Source organism: Amblyomma americanum, chromosome 8 (genome assembly GCF_052857255.1).
Source record: "Amblyomma americanum isolate KBUSLIRL-KWMA chromosome 8, ASM5285725v1, whole genome shotgun sequence".
NCBI lineage: Eukaryota > Metazoa > Arthropoda > Arachnida > Ixodida > Ixodidae > Amblyomma > Amblyomma americanum.
In genome coordinates this window covers 82,426,361-82,442,220 of record NC_135504.1, presented here as the reverse complement: position 1 = coordinate 82,442,220, position 15,860 = coordinate 82,426,361, and the positions used below count along the sequence as shown (strand labels likewise).

Sequence of the window (15,860 nt, the reverse complement as noted above, 5' to 3'; positions counted from 1 at the left end):
TCGGCGGATCTCTCCCACGGATAACCGTATGCCCCAATGAAGGACATACCTCGGACATCCGATGAATGTGGACTGGTTGATTGGGGTTTACGGAACTCGACGCCGCACTTGCGTCTCCGCGGTCTTAACCCTTCTTCCATGGACACCTGGGCACTCGGGGGTTGAGGGTAATGAGCTGACTAGCCAGCTCATCCGTGAAACTTTTGTCCAGGCACCACTCATCCCCTAGGGGATGAGTGGTGCCTGGACAACGCAAAAAGCGTCCATGTGCTTTGAAACGCAAAAGGCGTCCGTGTGCAGTTCTATTTCAGTGCACATTAAAGACCCTCAGGCGGTCGAAATTACTCCGAAGACCTCCACTACGGCACCTCTTTTTTACTTTCTACTTTCACTCACTCCTTTATCCCTTCCCGTACGGCGGGTTCGTGTGTCCACCGAGATATATGAGCCAGTTACTGCGTCATTCCCTTTCCTGAAAAGCAATTTTTTCTAGTATATTTCTATTGACAGCAGTGTATAGAAACCAGTAAGAAAATTGTATCACTTCCTATCAACAAATATTAACAGAATACGCTCGGCTAAGAGACTGTGACTGCTAATATTTGTTTCGCGTCCAATTAAGGTTGCTTTAGTTGCTTTGTCCTGTTAAGCTGCAGTACTTAATTTAGGCATTTGTTCGCATGATAAAAACTTTCGGTTTCTAGTATATTTCTACTGACAACTGTACATACAAAGCAGTAAGAAAATTGTACCAACTTCCTATCAACAAATGCTAATAGAATATGCTAAGCTAACAGAATGTGATTGCTAATCTTTATTTCGTGTTCAAGGTTGCTTTAATAGCTTTGAAGTGTTGGGCTATAGTACATGATTATTTTAGGTTTTTATTCGCATGAACAAACGTGTTTTTTCGGTTTCCAGTATATTTTTTCTCACAACAGTGCATAAAAAGCAATAAGAAAAATTTACTAAAATAGAATATATCTTCAGTTTTGAAAACAGGTTTCTATACCCTGACTTGATCCCGAATGAATTTGCTGCGAAAAACGCTGGACGCTCGTCGATATAGGGAAATTGTTAACTAGCTGCAACAGATTTCACTGGGCACTCAAGTGATATTTCACGGTTATGCGAACAAGAGTTTAAATCACCTTGAACCCAATGCAGTTTGTGCCTCATTTCTCTCGATGTGTCGAACTGCACCAGTATTTTATAGCAACTTTCTATTGACAGGCGTATATACAGGGAAGTAACGTTCTACTACCTTTTTATTAACAAAGGTGCATAGAATGTAAACATTTTTTTCTAGTAACTTTCTACTGACAGGAGTACATACAAGGAAGTAACCTCCTACCAACTTTCTATCAACAATTGTTGACAGAATGTAAAAGTAACTACAAGGTTACTAGATTACATAGAAAGTTAATACAAATTATAAAGTTGATAGCCATTTTTGTAAGGGCCGGCCCAGGTCCTGCCCCTTCGCGCCATCATCGAAGAGTATTACAGTGCTCTCCGCCTTGGTAGTTAACTCTCTCTCAGCCTGATCTTTCTGTGCAGGAGGATCACATCCTTTCATCGCGATCCTTCATGTCCCTACTGCCCTGCCCCTGATGCCAAACTCTCACACCGTTATTATCCTGCCCTGTTGTCCGCAACCCAATTTCCTGTCCTGTTGGTTTCAAGATGCATTCTACTACTAGTCACCAAATCACCCGCCTTTCTCTATTATTCTTTCCCACTCCTCCCACTCTCGGAACCTAGCGCGACTGGCTTGGAGCTGTAGATGGCGACTAACAGTGCCTACCCTTGCAGCAGGCATTGATGTCCTAGCTGTACCAGAAGTTTTACAACTAAAGCTACCTCCATTGGCTGTCTCTTGAAGCCCTGCACTGGTCTCATTAGCGAAGCGTGAACTCATCCCTTTATCCTACCAGTGTCGGCAAAACGCCCAAATATGCACACCTGCACGGTTTTACCTGTACAAATAGCGTCGCGACCTTTCATCTCCCTACTGCCCTGCCCCTGACGCCAACCTCTCAATGCAGTTTATTTTCATGCCCTGCTTTCTCCAATCGGGTTTCTTTCCCACCCCTCCCAAGCAACCACAGATATCCACTGGACGGCCGACGGAGGTCTGTTTCAGATGTTCCGGACGTCCGCTGAACATCCGCAAACAGCCGGTGTACGTCTGTCGGCCGTCCGATGAGAGTCGAAAGGTATACGTTTGTCTCACCGTCGGACGTCCGTTTGAGGACGTCCATTGCCGGATCTTTCTCGAATATTTGCATATATGGTGCATGCATGCTTTTTTCACTCCCGCGAGGCAATAAAATGGAAAACAGTTTAATGTAGAGCACGCATATTTTTATTGTCGTTGATGTACATAAGCAGAGGAGTGACTTATATTCGTAAAATTACTGACTTCAGGTATGAAAAACTTGGAAAGCACGTCCATAATCTTCCCACCCACAGAATTTCTGAAAAGACAAAGCAGCAAACATCAGTCTTGTCAAACACGTGCAAAAATGCAGTAGCCTAAGGAAACATCAACCAATTAACAGAAGTGTTTACAGAGCACACCTATTACAGATCAAGTCGTCAAGCAAGCATTTCACATCATAATTTATAGCCTTTAAATGAATGTAGAAAGAATAAGTATACTGACAATAAAATTTAGGTGTGTAGTATAACTTTTATATCATGCATGTTTTCTTACTGTTACTGCTATCACTAGACAATGACACTGTTTTGCCAGATAACACCAAAGGAAGCTGAACGGCACTTTGTGTACTGAATGTCAACTGTTTCAAATCCAGTGTGACAGGAGTACAAATGCATTTATGTATTCAACAAATCTCGGAGCACAGCCAGTAGCAACAACAATGCTATCTTCTCCGTCGCCGCGGGAAAACAGATCACACAGGAAATAGTGAAATAGCACTCATTTTTCAACATATAAAACATGAGATGAAAAGCAGTAGATGAATGAAGTGTAAAAAACTGTGAAACTGATTATAATGAAAAGATTTCGAGCAAAAAGTGCACCTAAATCAGATGGTAGAAAGTGAACTGGCACAGTATATTACACATTTTGCGCGGCAAGATTGTGATGTTCGCGGCTAACAAAGAAGCCATCACCTCGTGCTTTCAACCCCAGACTTTACGAACAAATGCTATATGATCCTGCTGCATTGCTCAAAAGTAATTTTCAAGCAGTGTACTACTCACCTTCACAGGCAACCATTTGCGGCGCAGTACAGCATTCCAGCGTTCCAGAAGAGCTTCAGGCGCTCCCTGCGTCTTTCGAATTGCTCAAGTGCCACACCACTTTTGTCCGCAGACCAAACAAAACGACGCTTTGGTAATAACAAAGATCTAAAGCAGCACCACGCTTCACAACAAAATGACAGCAGTGGCGCAATGTTGACTGTTGGATTGGATTGGACTGGCCGCAAACTGACATACATGATGACGATGATAGGAGTACTTGGCGGGAGTTTTGAATTTACGAATGCTTTCAACTGCAAGTTTAACGAACAAAGTGGGCATGATGTCGCACAATTTACATAATTTGTAGAAGTATTATAAACTTAGAATTAGTAACCGAGATGCTTCAAAATTGTGCAACACCTGCTTCCGCCCTTAAATTATTTTGGGTCATTGGCGGCCCTTGCACTACAGAAAGAATTGCGGAATCGGTCCAATTTACAAACGCATTCGCGTCAAACCATGTAGCTGACGCAAAAGATTTCATGCAAGCAGATATGCACTTTGAATTAATGCGATTTCGAGCCAACTTGCCCACAAAATTCTCAAAATTTATTTGCGGGATAAGTCTTTCTCGATAAAAAGAATACACCCGCCGCGGTGGCTCAGTGGTTAGGGCGCTCGACTACTGATCCGGAGTTCCCGGGTTCGAACCCGACCGCGGCGGCTCCGTTTTTATGGAGGAAAAACGCTAAGTTGCCCGTGTGCTGTGCGATGTCAGTGCACGTTAAAGATCCCCAGGTGGTCGAAAATATTCCGGAGCCCTCCACTACGGCACCTCCTCCTTCCTTTCATCTTTCACTCCCTCCTTTATTCCTTCCCTTACGGCGCGGTTCAGTTGTCCAACGATGTATGAGACAGATACTGCGCCATTTCGTTTCCCCAAAAACCAATTATTATTATTTTATTAAAAATAATACGAAATATACATACACGAAAGCCGCAATTTTTCTGTGCGAAAAATAAAAAACGTCCATACTCATGTCCTGGGAAAATACTCAGCCGTACATACCTCGGACGTACGCTTCGTCTCTCATGCGGATATACAAAACTGGACACTGTTCGTACGTCCGATGAACGTACGGATAAGTATATCCGAAACCGGATTCTGTTCGTACGTCCGATGGACGTCCAATCTCGTCACAGGACGTTCGGATCTAGTTTGGACGTCCGACGGATATCTGTGGTTGCTTGGGCTCCCACACTCGCGGCTCGACAGGCCTGGACGACGAACAGCACGACAGCGACATCGTGGTGCCTAAATGCTGCGCCTGAATGAAGCCCCAGACTACTACTATGAAAAACAGGGCCAAGTCTGACAATGCGAAGAACACGCGTTTGTTTTGTGGGAAAACGAATATTTAGCGCCGTGGCAACTTCCATTTGTGTGGAAGCGTTCATGTTCAATACATATGGCCTCCAAAACAGCGAGATGCGGCGATGTTCAGCCGGGCTCATCAAACCTTGTCTTAACGCCGCGATCTATCAATGAGACTCACCGTGATCTCTCTGTGTGAGACATTTGGTATCATTGCGTAGTCGAAGTGGGAATGGAAGCAGGATTGAAATAGATAGCAGAGTGAAAGGTAATGGACTTAGAATTGAAGCAGGATCACAAGTGAAATAGATTGGCGTGTGAAAGAAAAGTACTATTGTATTTCTTCACATCAGACCAATTTATCGCACCGAATTCTTTTTTAATTTAATGATCACAATCAGTAGAAGCCCAGTACGCAGGATGTGGAGTACCTACTGAGAAAATTTAGCATAGCGAGAACTAGTAACGAAAATAATTTGAACAACACATGCCCTGCCTCTTTAGGCCCTCAATGGTAATTCGCAGTTCGTCCACTGAGTAACTTAGCAAGGCAATGTCAGCAGTCATCTCCGCTGACGTTTATCATCGACTTTTTCAACCCACGTTAGTCAACAGCTTCAGTAAACACGCGATTGACAGTACAGGGGATATCGTGTCTGTCCGATTCTTCAGTGGAATCTTTGCACTTTTCACTTGGAGGACTATGGCTGCTGTGCAACTGTTGTAAATATTTTCCAGCATTTCTACAATTACGTTTAAACTGCATGGTTTCACGACGAATTCATGACTGCTGAGCTTTCGATTGAGTCATAGGTTGTTTCATAGTCTATCAATGCTATATACAGGGGTTGGTTGCATTCCGCGCTTTTCTCTATCCTCGGTGATACATTCGGGCGTCCGCTCGTCTGTATTAGCGGCGTCGTCGGCAAGGCTCACCTGTTGGAAACCAACACTAAGCTTTTTCGGGATGGTTGCGAGCCACGCGATACGAATCGCTCCGGTGGACGTTCCCGACCCGAGTAACCCGGAGCATCGCCCGGGTGGATTCCGGGAACTAAGTGAACCAGCGGCCACTGTTTTTCCCAAATGCCTATGACGAAGCTCAGGGAACTAATGCAGCCTCATTGTTGGTAGAAGACGTTAAAGGGACCCATAAAGGGGGTCTCAAAAAAGGTGCGGTTGTTTGGGATGTTAAAAGACGTTTCATAATTATCTCCCAGAAATAATTATTTAATGCGTTTTGTAGAAGGTGAGTTATATGCAGACAAAATTTCAACTTCCGCGTCTTCGCGCCTTTCCCTCTACTCTCGCACGTCAAAACGGCAGCGCTCCTCCGCCGGCTCAACCAACACCACCTACCCCCGTATTTTAAGGCCTCTCCACGATTTCTCCTCCGACGCGTGACGTCACCGCACTACGACGCGGGAGCAGCCACCGCCGACCGCTGCGGCAACACCTCCTGGCGGCCGCTGCCACCGTTCTCCTCCCGCGCTGTTTCAAATTGTTGAAGTGCGGAGTACTCCGAGGCGTGTTTGCGTATAGCAAATTGAAGATAATGAATTTCACCGTTTTAAAAGACATGAAAGATATCTGGTTCAATGTAACAATCTTCGTTCGCATTTCTGGAAACTGTTCAATCTTTTAAAAGCTTACTTTGTGCAGTTTTTCTAGTAAATTGTCGAAAGCAATCATTTGAAAGGAGACATCGAGATTGCTGTAAACATCACTACCGTCGTGTTTGAACATGTGCTGCACGTGTCGTTTGTTACATGCTGTTCCTCCGCCGTCCTTTCTTTCTGTGTCATTTGCTGAAGCTTCCTTGCGGGATGTGAATACTCGAAGTGCAATCCTGGGAAACGTCTGTGAAAGTGTTGTGCGCATGTGACAGTTCCTGAGCCGTTTGTTAAAATGTCAGGACACTGTTGTGTTCCCGGCTGCCGCGGGAATTACGATGGAGAAAAGACTGTGCGCGTCTTCACTTTCCCAGCTGATGCTGACAGAAGGAGGCAATGGTTGAAAGCCATTCCACGTGCTGATTTCGAACCCGGAAAGCGCTCAGTGGTAAGTCGAAAAAGCGTGATATTTATTCCGCGACTTAGCTGTGTGTACATAATGCGCTACAACATGGCCTAGTGGGCGAGCTGGAAATATTCTAAATTTGAAATATTTCACTGCGCTAATTGCTATTGCACCCATGGAATTAATCATCTTAAATATGCTAACCTTATCTGCGCTGGGCTTTGCAGGTCTGCGAGCGGCACTTTAAAGAATCAGACATTCGGACTTCTTCAAGTATGTGGACTCAAAAACGGGCAAAGTCGTCGAGGCAAAATTGAAGATTTATTTTATTTATTTATTTATTTATTTAGTTATTTATTTACATATACTGCAGCCCCGATGGGGCTATTGCAGGAGTGGGAAAAAAAGGCAGAGAGGGACGACATATTCAGAAGTGAACACCATTAAAATACAGGACAGAAATGCAACAGACTAATCACAGATTTGAAACAACATTGAAAAATAGGTTTGGTTCCAGGGAGCGTATAGCACCGGGTAAAGAATTCCATCGTTCGATAACACGAGGAAAAAAACTAAATTTGAACACATCAGTGCGCGCGTGAATGGGTGTTACATTCAATGGGTGGTAGCTCCTTGTAGATGAAGATGCTGAAAAATGCAAATACTCAGACAGTGAAGCAAAGCGAGATGAATTAACAATACCATGAAAATATTTTAAACACTCATTGTCGCGGCGGGTACAAAGGAGGGAAAGGCCTATGGCAGGAAGAGTGGATGAAGGTGAAAAATTTCTGTCATACCGACGGCAAATAAACCGTACTGCTTTCCTTTGGACGGATTCCAGCTTACTGATATCGGACTGTTTATGAGGATTCCAGATTATTGACCCATACTCCAAAAGTGGACGAATTAAAGCTTTGTATGTTACCAGTTTAGTTTCTTGGGGGGCAACACTAAGTGTACGTTTTAGATAACCGAGCCTCCGCATTGCATTATTGGATATTGTGTTAATATGCTTTGACCAGGACAAGTTAGAAGAAAAAAGAAGACCTAAATATTTGTACTCGGACACTTGATTCAGAGAGTTATCTTTGAATGAGTAGCTGTAAGAAGATGGTATTGTGCGATTACAGAATGACTTGTATACAGATTTACGAAAGTTTATTTGCATTTGCCATGTTTCACACCATGAGCAGAATGACACGAATGACTGATTTAGTTGCGCGTGATCCTCAGGGGTGTTAATTGAACTGTATATCCCACAATTGTCTGCATACAACCGAATTTTAGAAATAATATTTTCTGGAAAATCATTAATGTATAATAAGAACAACAGTGGTCCGAGCACAGATCCTTGTGGTACACCGGATGATACATTAACAGTGTCAGATGAACAGGAGTTGAAAGAAACATACTGTGTACGATTAGAAAGAAAGCTTGATATCCTGTCTACCAGTAACGGGTTTTTGAGTATTGCATTAAGTTTACAAAGAAGTTTGCTGTGGAGAACGGTGTCAAAAGCTTTAGAAAGGTCGATAAATAAAGCGTCGATTTGTGAGCCCGTGTCGAGGGAACTAGCAATGTCGTGCGTGAATTCTACAAGTTGTGAAATGGTACTGAGCCCGCGCCGAAACCCATGCTGAAATTTGCACAAGATATTGTTAGCTTCAAGAAATTCTGTAATGTGCTTATGAACGATATGTTCTAGTAATTTGCATCGCTCGACTCAGCTCCGACGCCATTCCCAGTGTATTCTCGAACTGTCCCGCGTACCTTTCTGCGCCCGCCACTACGTCCCGAGAAGCACCGACTGAAAAGAGAATGCGTCTTGAAGCAGCTTCTTTACGAGATGCCATCGCCATGTCACTCCAGACACACGAGGAGGAAGAAGCAAAGAACAAGATTGACACTTTCCAAGTTTTACTGGAGTGCCTTCCTCAAATCAAGCTTTCTGAGTTTTGGAATGTTATTTCTCGACCTGCCTGCGTCCTTTTTCTCAATCTTGCTGTTGATGACGTCCCTCGTGTTTTGTCGTCAGTTACGGTCTTAGAGAACCTCACGGTGAAAGTTCATTACCGAAATGTGCAGCTGACTACAATTGATGGCATAGATACCATCCCTCACACAGTACATGATATCCGTTGCTTGATAGGTCTGCTGGATGCTGTAGAGTCGTTTCACGGAAAATTGTTGTCTAAGCATGAAGAAAAAATTGATGGTTTGCTGAAGTTGGCACTTTCCCTGCTTGAAGGTGCCTTAAATTGTGAGCTGGCAGATGTTGAACAACCCAATGCTGTTAGTTTTTCGAAAGAGCAAGTTTCTCTTCTTCTTGTCAAGCATAGCAGGTCATCCCGGTATTCTGCAGAGTTGCTGGTATTCTCAAGCATTTTATTTACAGTTTCTCCGCATGCTTATAGGTTCCTTCACAGTTCCGAAAACCTTAGATTACCCCATCGATCTACAATACGTCGTATATGTAACTCCTACAGCGTAAGCCCGGCCACTGAACAGCAAGGCACTTCTTTCCTATCGTATGCAAAGAAGCTTGTCGCAGCAATGACGGAGCATGAAAAAATTGTTGAACTCATGATAGACAAAATTCACCTGCAGCCGTAATTTGATTATAAGGGAGGAGTAATTGTTGGTGCGGCTACAAATAGCCCTAAGGCAGCAAAAACAGCCCATGTTTTTATGATGCAAAGCTTGCTTTCGCGTCAGAAGAATGTTGTGCACATACTGCCAGTAGAGCGCATCAACGCACAGCAGCTTCACACTATTCTGCATAGCATCATTACTCAGCTAGAGCATGTTGGGTTGCGTATAATCGCAGTCATAGCTGACAATACCTCAATCAACCGGAAAACAATGTCACTTTTTGGGGCCCCCTGCTAACTTCAGAGTGTGTATCCACACCCTGCAGACTCTAAACGTCCTCTCTTTTTTCTGATTGATCGTGTACACTTAATGAAATGCGTCAGGAATAACTGGATCAATCAGCGAAATGCTGGAACATGCATGTTCTTTCCTAGCCCCACAGGACCTAATATAAAGCCACCTATACTTAAAGCTTCATTCAAAACACTTCGAGAACTTCCCTCGAAAGAACAGGGTCAGCTGATTAAATCAGCACCAACACTTTCGTCTAAACCTCTGAACCCATCGAATATTGAGGGACAGAATGACAAGCTTGCGCTAAGGATTTTCAGCCCGTCTACGGCAGCAGCTCTGCGAGCATGTGGGCCCAGACTTGAGCTAGATCATGTGTCTGGTACTGCACAGTTCCTTGAAACAATAACAAAGGGGTGGAACATTGTAAATGTAAAGACATGCAACAAGGGTACTCGACTTCGTGATGAGCTGCAGTCACCGATTACATCAGAGTCAAGTCCACAGATCCAGTTTCTGTTAAGTATAGTGGAGGGGCTAGGTCTGTGGCAGTCTCTCAAATTTGACACAGGCATACTTACAAGAGAGACTCACAGTGCGCTCCGACTCACGACAGACACCTTGGTAAAGGTGACTAGGTATTGCCTAGATGAAATGAACTTCGAGTATGTACTTTTAGGAAAGTTTCAGACTGATTGCTTGGAAGAGAGGTTTGGCAAATACCGCCAACTCTCCGGTGCGCAATACCACATTTCCATAAGACAAGTCTATGAGTCGGAGCGAAAGCTTCGTCTGCAGAACATTCTGGAGCTCCCAGAGTTTGAGGCTGCAACAGACGCGGTGGCAGTACTTTAAGTGTTTGACATTGAGGTAACGGACGACGATTATGCCAAGGCGCCAAATCTCCCAGCAACCACTTACGTTGCTGGCTATTGTGCCCACGCTGCGTTCAAAAAGCTGTCATGCATGACTTGCAAAGAAAATTTAATGCTAGAAGATGAAATTGAAGTAGAAGGTGGGGAGTTAGTCAAGGCCATGACTCGTGGTAGTCTCAAGTTTCCACAGCCTGCCATAGTAAATGCTGTTCTTACTGCTGAGATAGTTCTTGACAAACTGAGAAGCGAACAGCATGCGACACAGTTTCATGCACTACCGAATCAAAAGGAGGCTCTCTTGGCACTCACACATGATATGTTAAATGACGGCATTGACTTTGATGTGTGTGAGAATGGGCACACTCCACAGTTGGTAATGCACTATGTCCTAAGTGCAGCAGCAAACACGCTTCTAAATAACCTTTGTAAAAGAAAAAATGATCAACTTATAGTTGAAAAGGCTGCAAAAAAAAGAGAGAAAATAGAAGACATTGAACAATTGACTACTCTGTGTGCTTGTGACTGTTTTTGTTAGTTTTTTTAGTTTTGAAACCAGTTTTTGCATTGTATTATATATTCTGCATATTTTCTTTTGTTTGCTTTCTGGTTACAGCTTTTCTGTTGTTGGCTTCACTTACTGCATTTTATGATTCAGTGCTGTAACAGTTTCCTTACCTCCTACTCCTACTGATCGTGTTTCTCATCTGAAAATAAAATACGACTTGTGAAAGTCCTCTGCGTTGTTCATTTTCAATAAAAAAAATATTACGAACGTATCTTCACACATGCGCGCTTTGATATAAAGTCAGTAAAATTCTGCTAAAATGTTATTGCTTATACTTTCAAAGAAACAAGAACAAAAAAAACATTCGGTTAGGGTGTGGGCAAGCAAAACACGATTTTAAAAAAAAGTAATTTCCTTTTCGAAAGACATAATCAGCACTTTGAAATGCGCGAAACGCGTGCGAGCGCGGAAGCCGAACCTACTGGGCCGTCGCAGTGTGGTGACGTCACGCAAATGTGGAGAGGCCTTAATAAGTCTAGGTGGTGTTGGCCCAACTCACTCGGCCCCAGCCCTACCTACGCCGGCTGTGGAGCGTGCGGAGTGGCGGCGGCAGTGGTAGCGCGTGACGTCTGAAAGAATTTGGCACTTTGAACCAACAATTACACCCGGATGCTGACGTCATTTGCAAGACGTGACGTCATCTGCCAGGTTTCCGCGCAAAAGCCCGGCACCACGCGTCGCCGCGAGGTGCGAAAGCGGGAATTTTTAAAAATAATTGTAAATTTCGCGCTAGCTTATGAGGTCTCCTACGCGACATGAACGCTCGATGGCCTGTACTCTACATAGTTCAAACTTTTTAGAGGCAAGCTCAAACACCCCTTTCTGTGGCCCTTTAAGCGTAGGGTTAAGGCAGCGAGCTGGAGGTCGCCGTCCGCTAATCTTCGCAGGCATGACAAATGACGAAGCGACTCCTTCCGGCTTCTTGACCCGACCGTGCGATCTTGCCCGGCGCGTCGGCTGACATCTAAAGAACAGGTGTCAGCGGTGCATGGGATCTTTCGGCTATCTATGAGATCATCCCCTCCGCAGTCGGAGTGGACCCGCGGGCATCCTCCTCTCTCCCGGACTCGACACCCGACGAGGGCGTGTCCCTGCGTGCGGTGGAGCCTGTTTGTGCGCGATAATACGTTTTAGGCCACTCCCACCCTGGCAGAGACGTCCTAAACCTGGGGAATCTAGGGACGGAGAACTGTATAAAAGCTGGACGGCGAGTGCAGTGAATCATGCTTCTCTTGTGTGCTCCATTTTGGGATGCTCCATTTTGGGATCATCCATTACGATCCTGCCTTAAGATCCTCTCTTCGGAGAGCAGTTCATTTTTATCTCTATCTTGCATACAAATCTAAATAATCCCTCTCGTAACCTTCCTCCCAAATTCCAACTCCTTTAACTCGTCGGCAGTCCTGTCCTGGTGGTGGTGGCGGTGTTCAGAGCAAGCGTCGTTCCTGACCGGTGGTTCCGTCTAAAGCAATTCCGAATCCCTCATCCAACATCAGACTGATAGTGCCAGCATGATTAGCAGACGAATAGCCTGTGTTTTCGTTAACTGATGAATAATGTTCCTATATTTGTCTAAGCAGTTACCCTAGTATATACCTCGTAGGCAGTGTTCAGTAAGCTGATCGGTCTGTACTTTACTACGTCCTTGATGTCTCTTTCTAATGTTAATGTGAGCGTTTCTCCAGGATCTCGATATGTTACAGGTCGTGGGACACTGCCTATACAGAGTGGCTAGTTCTTCTAGCACAGCCTCCTCGCTACCCTTCAACGTATCTGCAGTTACCTGATCCTCAGCAGCCGCTTTCCTTCGTTTCATTTCTTGTAAGGCTTTGCTTACTTCCTCTTTCGCTACCAGCTGAATGTACAGCTCATCTGTACCACTGCTTATGTCATGTCATCCTTATTATTTCGGGTACTGAAAACATCTGTTTAGAGTTTCTCAGCCATTTTTATTCCCTGAAACATATAATAATAGCCTTGCCGTGTTTGTCATTTTCTGATATATCTGATTTTTTTTAATGCCTAGCCTCAACTTGACAGCTTTTATGCTACGTACGGCACATAGAGCATGCCAGCTTCTCTTCACATTTAAAGTTCTTGCTCAGTTGCTTCACGTTTACAGATTTCTTTCGTCAGTTAAGTTCCATGTACAAGTCTAACGGTCTCATAACTTGCAGTTTTTCAAATGCATAATTTGCCCTTGTTTCTGAGAGCTTACCATTATCCTAACTATCCCAGCGCTTACTTCTTTTGCACGCTCCATAATGATATTTGCAATATTATAACTGTTCGCTTGCTAAAGCCCTCGTCCCTGGTTAAAGGGGAATACCTCTTCTGCCGTACCATTGTGCTGTCCACTGCATTTTCCCTGACCACTAACTCATAAATGTTATTAGCTTCTTCCCCTCCCCAAACCTAGACCGATTCCAGAAAGCTCCCTCCATTGGCTTGCTATTAAAGCCCGGCACCATGCTCACCGATGAAGCACAAACTCTCCTCTCTGCCCTACAGGTGTCACCCGCATGCCCGGTCCTGGTGCCAACAGCCATGGAGCCGTCGCGGAAATGCGCCCTCCCCTGCCGGAGCATCCTTTTGTCAGAAATTCCAGCCGATGCAAGAAAGCATGCTGTCATGCTACCACGGGCATAAAGCAAGCCCGAAAGAGAGGAGCCGAGAGAGCAAAGCATTGAAAGGGTTTTCATCGATCGTTACCGAGAGAGCCCCTTCTGATGAAGCCGTAATGCTGTCGGACTCAGTTCCGAACACTTGTACTTTAATGTTAAAAGTACCCTGCATATAGCTGTTTTCGTGTGAATTGCCGTCAGGTTTCTTAGGCTTGTGTGCCTCTGCGTGGGAGCTGCGCCAACTGCCAGAACGCTCGACAACACTACCGTGATGACACATTGCCTGTCACTTGTGTGTACCGAGTTTTTGTCTTACACATTGCGGATTCCACTTCTTTTTAGAGCTTTTCGACTATCTCATGCATGAATGCACAACATTCAGCTTGTATCTCTTATTCAGCTTAAGTACGATACTTGCCACTCTGTCGTTAATGCTGTAGAATGCCTCGACCTTGACAATTATATCTTTTTGGAACAGGAGCCCCCCATCCAGCTGCCTCCTGGCCACTAAAACGCTCAAATAAGTGATACCTTAGATTTATTTAGCAGAAAGGTATGTGAATGATATAGTCAGTCTAATAGGATGGTCCAGAAGGTCCATATTACGAATTGAATTTTTGTTGTAAGCTTTCATGTCGTTGGGGAAAGTTATTGCAGTGGTACATCAAAACAGTGACAACATTACAGATAGAAATATAATAGTACTTATCCCTTCGTATGTCGCTTTCTCATTTGTCCTTCTTGAGGCAGGTGGTGAATGCGCAGTACTATCTTGACGCACTACTACGCAGAGCAGAAAAACATGATATCTTTTCTTTCTCCCAGTTCCTGATAATTAGCTGCAGCAGCCATTCAAATTTGGGTATCAATATCTTCACTTTTGTATATTACAGGAGTACTTAGCACTTTAATGAGCAAAAACGTGGTACAATATTTTTCTAGTGCAATTCATGGGAAGAACTGCATGCACCAGTGCATCATGGACACAGGAGAACTGAATCTGAATGAGCGTTTGGGCACAGCGCCTGGAGTTGTTCCTCCCGACGTAATAATGCTCACAAACTAATACCCCTGTCACATTGGAAAACTTAATGTCATTCTAATCAAATGACATTAGATGCACCTGAATGTTATCAGACTTCTTTTGGAGCTACTAAGTAAAAAAATGTTATTCTCAAACGATAGCAATGACGATCAAAGAAACAAAATTGTACAATTAAGAGCATTAGTGCTCTTAAAAGGTGTTCAAACTTGTTCAGTAGCATTTTTAATGCGGGAGAAAATATTTCTGTGCAATATCATAGGTGTAAAAAACTATTTCTGGTCATGCTGCAGCCCTTTTGTCATCAAAACAGGTATAAAGTCAACCTAAAGTTCCATAAATGTAAACAAACAATAGGGCTGACATGGCAGAGAAGCACGAAGCATGAAATTAACTTCGAAAAGTAGAAGTGCACAGTTACAGTTTTAACTGTTTGCGAGCTTAACACACGTGGAGCTCCAAATAACAAGAAACGCAGAACCCAAAATATTCTATGGCCGCAGGCAGGGCCGTGCTTCATGCTCGGCTGCTGCCGTTAGTCGCTGCTAAGCTGGTAAGTAACAGCCATCTACGACAGCCTCCAGTGCGAATAGTTTCGCACCAACATTAATACTTTTATACCACAACTCAAACGTTAAAGCTTCATACCTTCACCAGACCCCCTACCTTTTTTGCGTTGCTTGTTTCTCGTGCACATCTGGTGTCCACAGTGCACATTCGGTTCGAGATCGAATACGAATGACTTCCCTAAACTCACTCGGTGGCGAACGTCATTCGAACCGAACCACATAATATGCTCCTGTGTATGAGACGGTTACTGAGGTTAAAAGGCAGTGCCATTTGATTCGAAAGAGAGATAAAATTGCCTAGTGTGAGGGTATAAGTTATATAATAAGATTTAAGCGTTATTCTGCAAGTCACCAACATCACATGGTATAAGTTTAAAAATTATCAACTCTTTGTACGTGCTCTTCATAACCAAGTTGACTACAGCAGTACATCGAAAAATAGCCCAGAGGAGCATGTCTAAAAGTTCATGAACACATTTATTAGGGTGAAAAAACATAGTACAGTCACCCACATAGCACATTTTGCGTTAAAGTAAATAAAGTTATTAAAATTCGACAGTACATGTTTTATTGCAACTTGCAGCAATCATGACATGGAACATGAACGAGATTACAAGGAAATTATGCATACAGGTTGAACACTGAGCACACAAAAAATTAGCTGATGAAATGAAGAGTTTCGCGCAAACTCG

The 15,860-nt window shown here is 43.9% G+C and overlaps 1 pseudogene; it reads left to right on the top strand.

Moving 5' to 3' along the window:
- Positions 1-6,496: 6,496 nt before the first annotated feature.
- Positions 6,497-14,068, top strand: LOC144102549 (uncharacterized; annotated as a pseudogene).
- The last annotated feature ends 1,792 nt before the right edge of the window (positions 14,069-15,860 follow it).